Source organism: Ostrinia nubilalis, chromosome 27 (genome assembly GCF_963855985.1).
Source record: "Ostrinia nubilalis chromosome 27, ilOstNubi1.1, whole genome shotgun sequence".
NCBI classification, from domain to species: Eukaryota; Metazoa; Arthropoda; class Insecta; order Lepidoptera; family Crambidae; genus Ostrinia; species Ostrinia nubilalis.
Genome location: NC_087114.1, coordinates 4,160,751 through 4,166,259, shown reverse-complemented (window position 1 = coordinate 4,166,259; position 5,509 = coordinate 4,160,751). Strand labels below are relative to the sequence as shown.

Here is a 5,509-nt window from a genome sequence, read left to right as displayed (position 1 = left end):
CACATCTGAACATAGGCCTCCCCCAATGATTTCCACATCGCCCGGTTGGTAGCGGCCTGTATCCAGCGCCTTCCAGCTACCTTTAAGAGGTCGTCGGTTCACACCTATGCTATGTAGTCTGCAATGCGCAGGACCTTATCGCGTCTATCATCTACCTTGTCTATGCCAGACCCTCGCGTGTTGACACTGAGGCTCTTTTTGAACAAGTCGGCCATGTTCCTGACAGAGTTACAGCTATTTCTAATTATAAGGGGGCAAATAAATTAAATGCGGTTAAAAAGCAAAGCTAAAAGTTCACTGCGCTTAAATAACTATTATTGTGTTAACTCTGTGTTTTAATAATTATGAAATTTAAAAAGACTTTTAAGTAAAATACATTAGAATACTGTTCAGTATGAAAATTGTACCAAAGCCTGTCTGTTTTTACATCTGAACCGCTGAACTAATTTTCATGAATTTTGGTAGAGTTACAGTTAAACATCATAACCGGTCAAAACTGTTTTTGACTGCAAAAATCAGGCAAAAGTGGTTTTGACCGATATGCCAAGTAGCTAAACCACTTTTAGCTGATTTTTGCAGTCAAAACTAAACTTGATTAATATTCAGTTTCAGACTAATCTATGCTATTTGGTCCAACATCTTTCAGGCCTCAATGGCTTCTGTGCAAACAAAATGCATACCTTATCAGTGGTTCTTAACCGGTGGTCCGCGGACCACTGGTGGTCCCTGGAGGCATTCCAAGTAGGTAGTCCACGAAGACATCGTAATAAACAAGTGACGTGACGTGATGAGTCGAGTCAACACAACGCAAACGGCGCGGGACGGGCAGTGGGCGAGAAATCGACCTCATAGGATTTTGAAAAAAAAAAAGTGGTCCCTGACAAGGCAGAAATTTGGTAAAATGGTCCCTTGTGACTTAAAGGTTAAGAACCACTGCCTTAAATAGATGCTAAGTATTACCGTGGTACTACAGTTAGGTTCTATTCACACTTATTTGTCATTTTATACCGGTCTCAAACTACATAACAGTTCTAGCACATGACTCAGTCAGCCTGAGGTATAAGAGCGGCACGGGAGGGCTGACATTGATATTTATGACGTGACAGAGCATACAAATCTGAAGCACAATTATTTTGAAGTCTCGCTGACGTTGGACGTCCCAAAAACATCCTCCTGTGCGGGTTAGCAGTAGTTTCGCACGAAATTCGTTCAACGAATGTGCGCAACGTCCCCTTTCAATAATAATATTTTTAGTAGGCATTTCGCCCGGCTGTATTTAAAGTATTAAAATCACATGCAAATTGACTCCGGGCGAAACGCCTACTAAAAAAATATTATTTTTGAGATTCGCACATTCGTGCGAACGAATTTCGTGCGAAACTACTGCTAACCCCCCGTGCCGCTCCCATACCTCAGGCACTGACTGAGTTTAGCGCTAGACTTATAGCAACCACACAGCCAAGTTGTAATATTTCCTGAATTAGGAATAAAAACTGAAATTTTCATAGCCGTGTTAGTTCTTGGGAAACCCTATCTGATACGAGCTGCGTGTCGGGCACGCATAATGTCCGACACGTTAATTGATAAGATTTAATGCAGTTTTCCACGGTTTGGGGATCGGCTGGTGAATATGGAAGCTTGTAAATAATGGTGATTCGTAACGTAACTCAACTGAAATTTTTGCTTACAAGAGGGGACTCTGTTGTTACCTAAGTACGCAAATAGAACGCACAGCGTTGAATAGAGCTCTGTGAATGGTTCGTGTGTCACCCTGTGCGTCCACGCGCACTGTGAGACCTCATAGTAATGTTTGTGAATACGAGCATTAGATGTCAAATATCTACGGAACCATCGGCCTCATAATTCCTTCACTCTTGACGTGCATAACTAAATTGTCTTTTAGTTTTATCGCATAAATTGTGTTTAATTACATTCATAATAATACAGGGGACCGCTCACTTCTCTGCTCATTTTACACGAAATGTAGTTTTTTTTCATTTAAAACGGTCATGGCCATATTTTAATACAGGGTGGCTTTTAAAAGTTACCGAAATTTAAGGAAGGGTTTTCCTTGTTTTTTTCGGATCTACTAAAAAGGCGTCCACTGCTGGACAAAGGCCTCCCAAGGGTTTCCACAACGACCGGTCCTGTACCGCCCGCATCCAGGTGCTTCGTCGTATCGTCGTCCTATTGCATGATCTTTCTGAGACAAACGTCTGTTAGCTTTAAAGAATAAAACACTAAACTGATTAGGATGAAAATTTAATTTTGAGAGGTAGTTGGACACAAAGTGGACCGACGACCTCATAAAGGTAGCAGGAAGGCGCTGGATGCAGGCCGCTACCAACAGGTCAATATGAAAATCTTTGGGGGAAGCTTGCTATGTTTTTTACGCAGTCACTAGCGAGCACACCTAACGTAAACTCATACATATACACTTGCGTGTTCTCACGACAGTCCAGTTTTGCGTCCCTGCATTACTGGATCCCGCAAACTGGATTGCTGGGCCCTAACATCTATTGAAAGACTGATATTAACGCGAACGAAGCAGCGTGCACAGGTTATACTCACATAGATATTTTTGCTCTACCAAAGTAAAATACTTACGCGATTCCGCTATCCGTGTAAAAGCACATCACATAGACATGGCTATGTTTTTAATATTTTTAATGTGCCTAATTACTTACTGACACATTACCAAGTAGAGCGGGAAGAGTTCATGCTGTTTGTCCAGTGTAAGCTAAGCTACGACAAGCCACAAGGTGGACCGATGACCTCATAAAGGTAGCTGGAAGGCGCTGGATGCAGGCCGCTACCAACCGGGTGATATGGAAATCATTGGAGGAGGCCTATGTTCAGCAGTGGACGTCCTGTGGCTGAAATGTTGATGATGAAGCTAAGCTTAGCTTCAACCCCATACAGGTGTCCCAAAAAGAGCGTGCCAAACTTAAGGAGATAATAGAATAATGGATGACCATGTATAAAACAATTTTTTTTTAGTAAAAGTAGGTATCATCACTGCAGAGATACGATTTTTTTTAAATCCCCAATTTTCACCCTATTTCTTGTTGCTGTGTGTACTAATGAGCAGGAATACTTAGATGCTGTGTTAGATGTGTGTACTAATTATGTCAGGAAAATAAAATTTTCGTAATAATTTTAAGGGAATTCTGAGAAAAAAATTGTTACCTGAGGAACGCGGGTTCGGTCCCCGCCGCCGCTCGACTATTGTGTTGAGCTCACTCGTGCGTGATACAAGCATATTTAGCTTAGTACGAGGGGCTAATGGCACTAATTTGACTAATTATAATCTTAAAAAAAAACATATTAACGCCTCCAGTTAAGCTAAATAAAGCAATATTTAGAAGTAGGTTCACCACTACAGTCTTTGTCAATGACCTTATCATTTTATCGCATCCTATAGCATATCTCCCAGTGCACCACCACCCTATCCACCCACGTTCCGCGACGCACGCATTGAAACGCGTGAAGTTTCACACCCCACCTCGGGTATCGCGTTTTTTTTAATTACAACCCCGCGGCGCCATTGTCCTCCCCCAAGAGGGATCTAGGTGTAGGGGTGGCGATTGGCGGAATTGATTTTGATTGAGCTAGAAAAAGGAGAGCTCTTGGTACTAAATCACTTTTTTTCTTTCTTTCTTTCTAAGTGTCTCGTGAGATGGGCTAAAACTTTATTTTCTAGTTTTCACACTCCCTTATAATAGTCTCGTGCATAGTATAATACTTATAATATAAGTATAATATACATAGTACAATATTATTCTATCACAATATCAAAATCAAGAAGCACAGCTTTTTATAAGTCGAGTTAGCATATATGAAAAAGAACGGGATACCTAGGTACTGACCTATCTATACTGGATATTTTATATTCTCACCCGGAATCCTCAAGCACAGAGGAACTGGCTATCTTACGAGTACTTCCAACTATCGCAACACAACAAATCCCTGTTAACATAGTCAATCTCTCAATCATTAATATCCTAAATTCTTAAGTTAGGTAATTTTTACCTAACTTCCCGTGCTTTTTATTATATTGATACTTTTGTTGTAATAAAAGTAAATCTTTCTATAAATAAATTGAATTAAAACTAAATAAATTCTTTGGCAGCCCTGAGTAACATTTTATCGAACTGGGGGGCTCGTCAAAGAGCAGCCCTAGTACCACCGTAATGTAGGAACTGGCGCCTTATTCATAGCACGGACCTCGATTTTGCTAATTAAATAACAAATTTATTATTTTGCGAAAAAAAAAATTACTCGTACTCCAATCCGTACAATCCCGTTATGGTATTAACCCTTTTAAAAACAAATGCGGTCAAATACATGCCTTGTTCTGCTTAAAAAAATGTCTTCCCAATTTTTTCAATATTTTTTTTTAGTTTTACTGTTAGGATTTTACTTAAAATTTTACTTAAATTAACTAAGTCCAAATGAATTTTTACAAAATAAACGCCCCCGGGTGGACTCGAACCACCAACCTTTCGGTTAACAGCCGAACGCGCTAACCGATTGCGCCACGAAGGCGATGGCAGCTGCGCCGAAATAGGGCACCACTTACTCTACACACGTTTCTATGGGACTGCACGCTTATCTAGCACGTGTCGTGTATTGTTATGACGTCACATAATAAAAGTAGCTGCAATGTGTGGTTAACTCTAGCGAGAAAACTTATGCATGTAACTACGTGTTAAGGTCTTAGTTTATTTTTTTCGATTTGCGCTTTGGTTTTAGTCTTTGAAAAAAAAAATACCTATACAAAAAATTAGTCAAAGCACACCCATTTACATTGATAAATGGAGTCAGTTGACTTCAAAACCAATAAAAGTAACCTAAAAGTGACTATTTCATTCGAATAAGCACATAACACTGTAGACAGATTTAGACAGCCCATAAAAAATATTTTTTGATTGTTGCTGTCAATTTATTTAATAAAAAAATGAATTTCTGTGCGTCCAGTCTCGCTACAACTTGAGAAATTATTGTCCAGAGAGGGTTTAAACGGTGAGAAAACATGAGGAATATTACGATTTCTACGCGTACGAAGTCGTGAGCAGCTAGTGTCTATTAAAAACGGGTCCGCCATATAAATACGGGCCCCGTGTAGTGCAACTGCGTGCCATAATTGGAAACGCAACTATCGCGAGTGCGCACTATTGCTTTACATACCTCATTACGCGTGTCATACACTTGTCATACACTTGTCATACACATACATACATAAATAACTATAGTTTGTAATAGTCATTTGCCTGCGGCTGTATCTGCAATCATTATAAAAAAAAGATACGAAGATTTGTATCAAGTATTAGAGCATTTTCCCGTTTAGGAACTGTTTTTTTTTCAGGATACCATTTAGTAGTGTACGTGATTTAGTACTAACATTCACACGAAATCCGATCCCGTTTGCCGTGTCCCAAAAAAAACCGAATCGTTCAGGAATTCCAATTTCGAACACACTTTCTTGTGTCCAGTTTTTTTGCGGGAC

General features: G+C 39.8%; 1 non-coding gene across 1 annotated transcript; it reads right to left on the bottom strand.

Annotated features, from left to right (window-relative positions):
* Nucleotides 1-4,474: 4,474 nt before the first annotated feature.
* Trnan-guu (transfer RNA asparagine (anticodon GUU)) lies at nt 4,475-4,548 on the bottom strand. Its single transcript has one exon. It is a non-coding gene; the product is annotated as a tRNA-Asn (tRNA).
* Nucleotides 4,549-5,509: the final 961 nt, after the last annotated feature.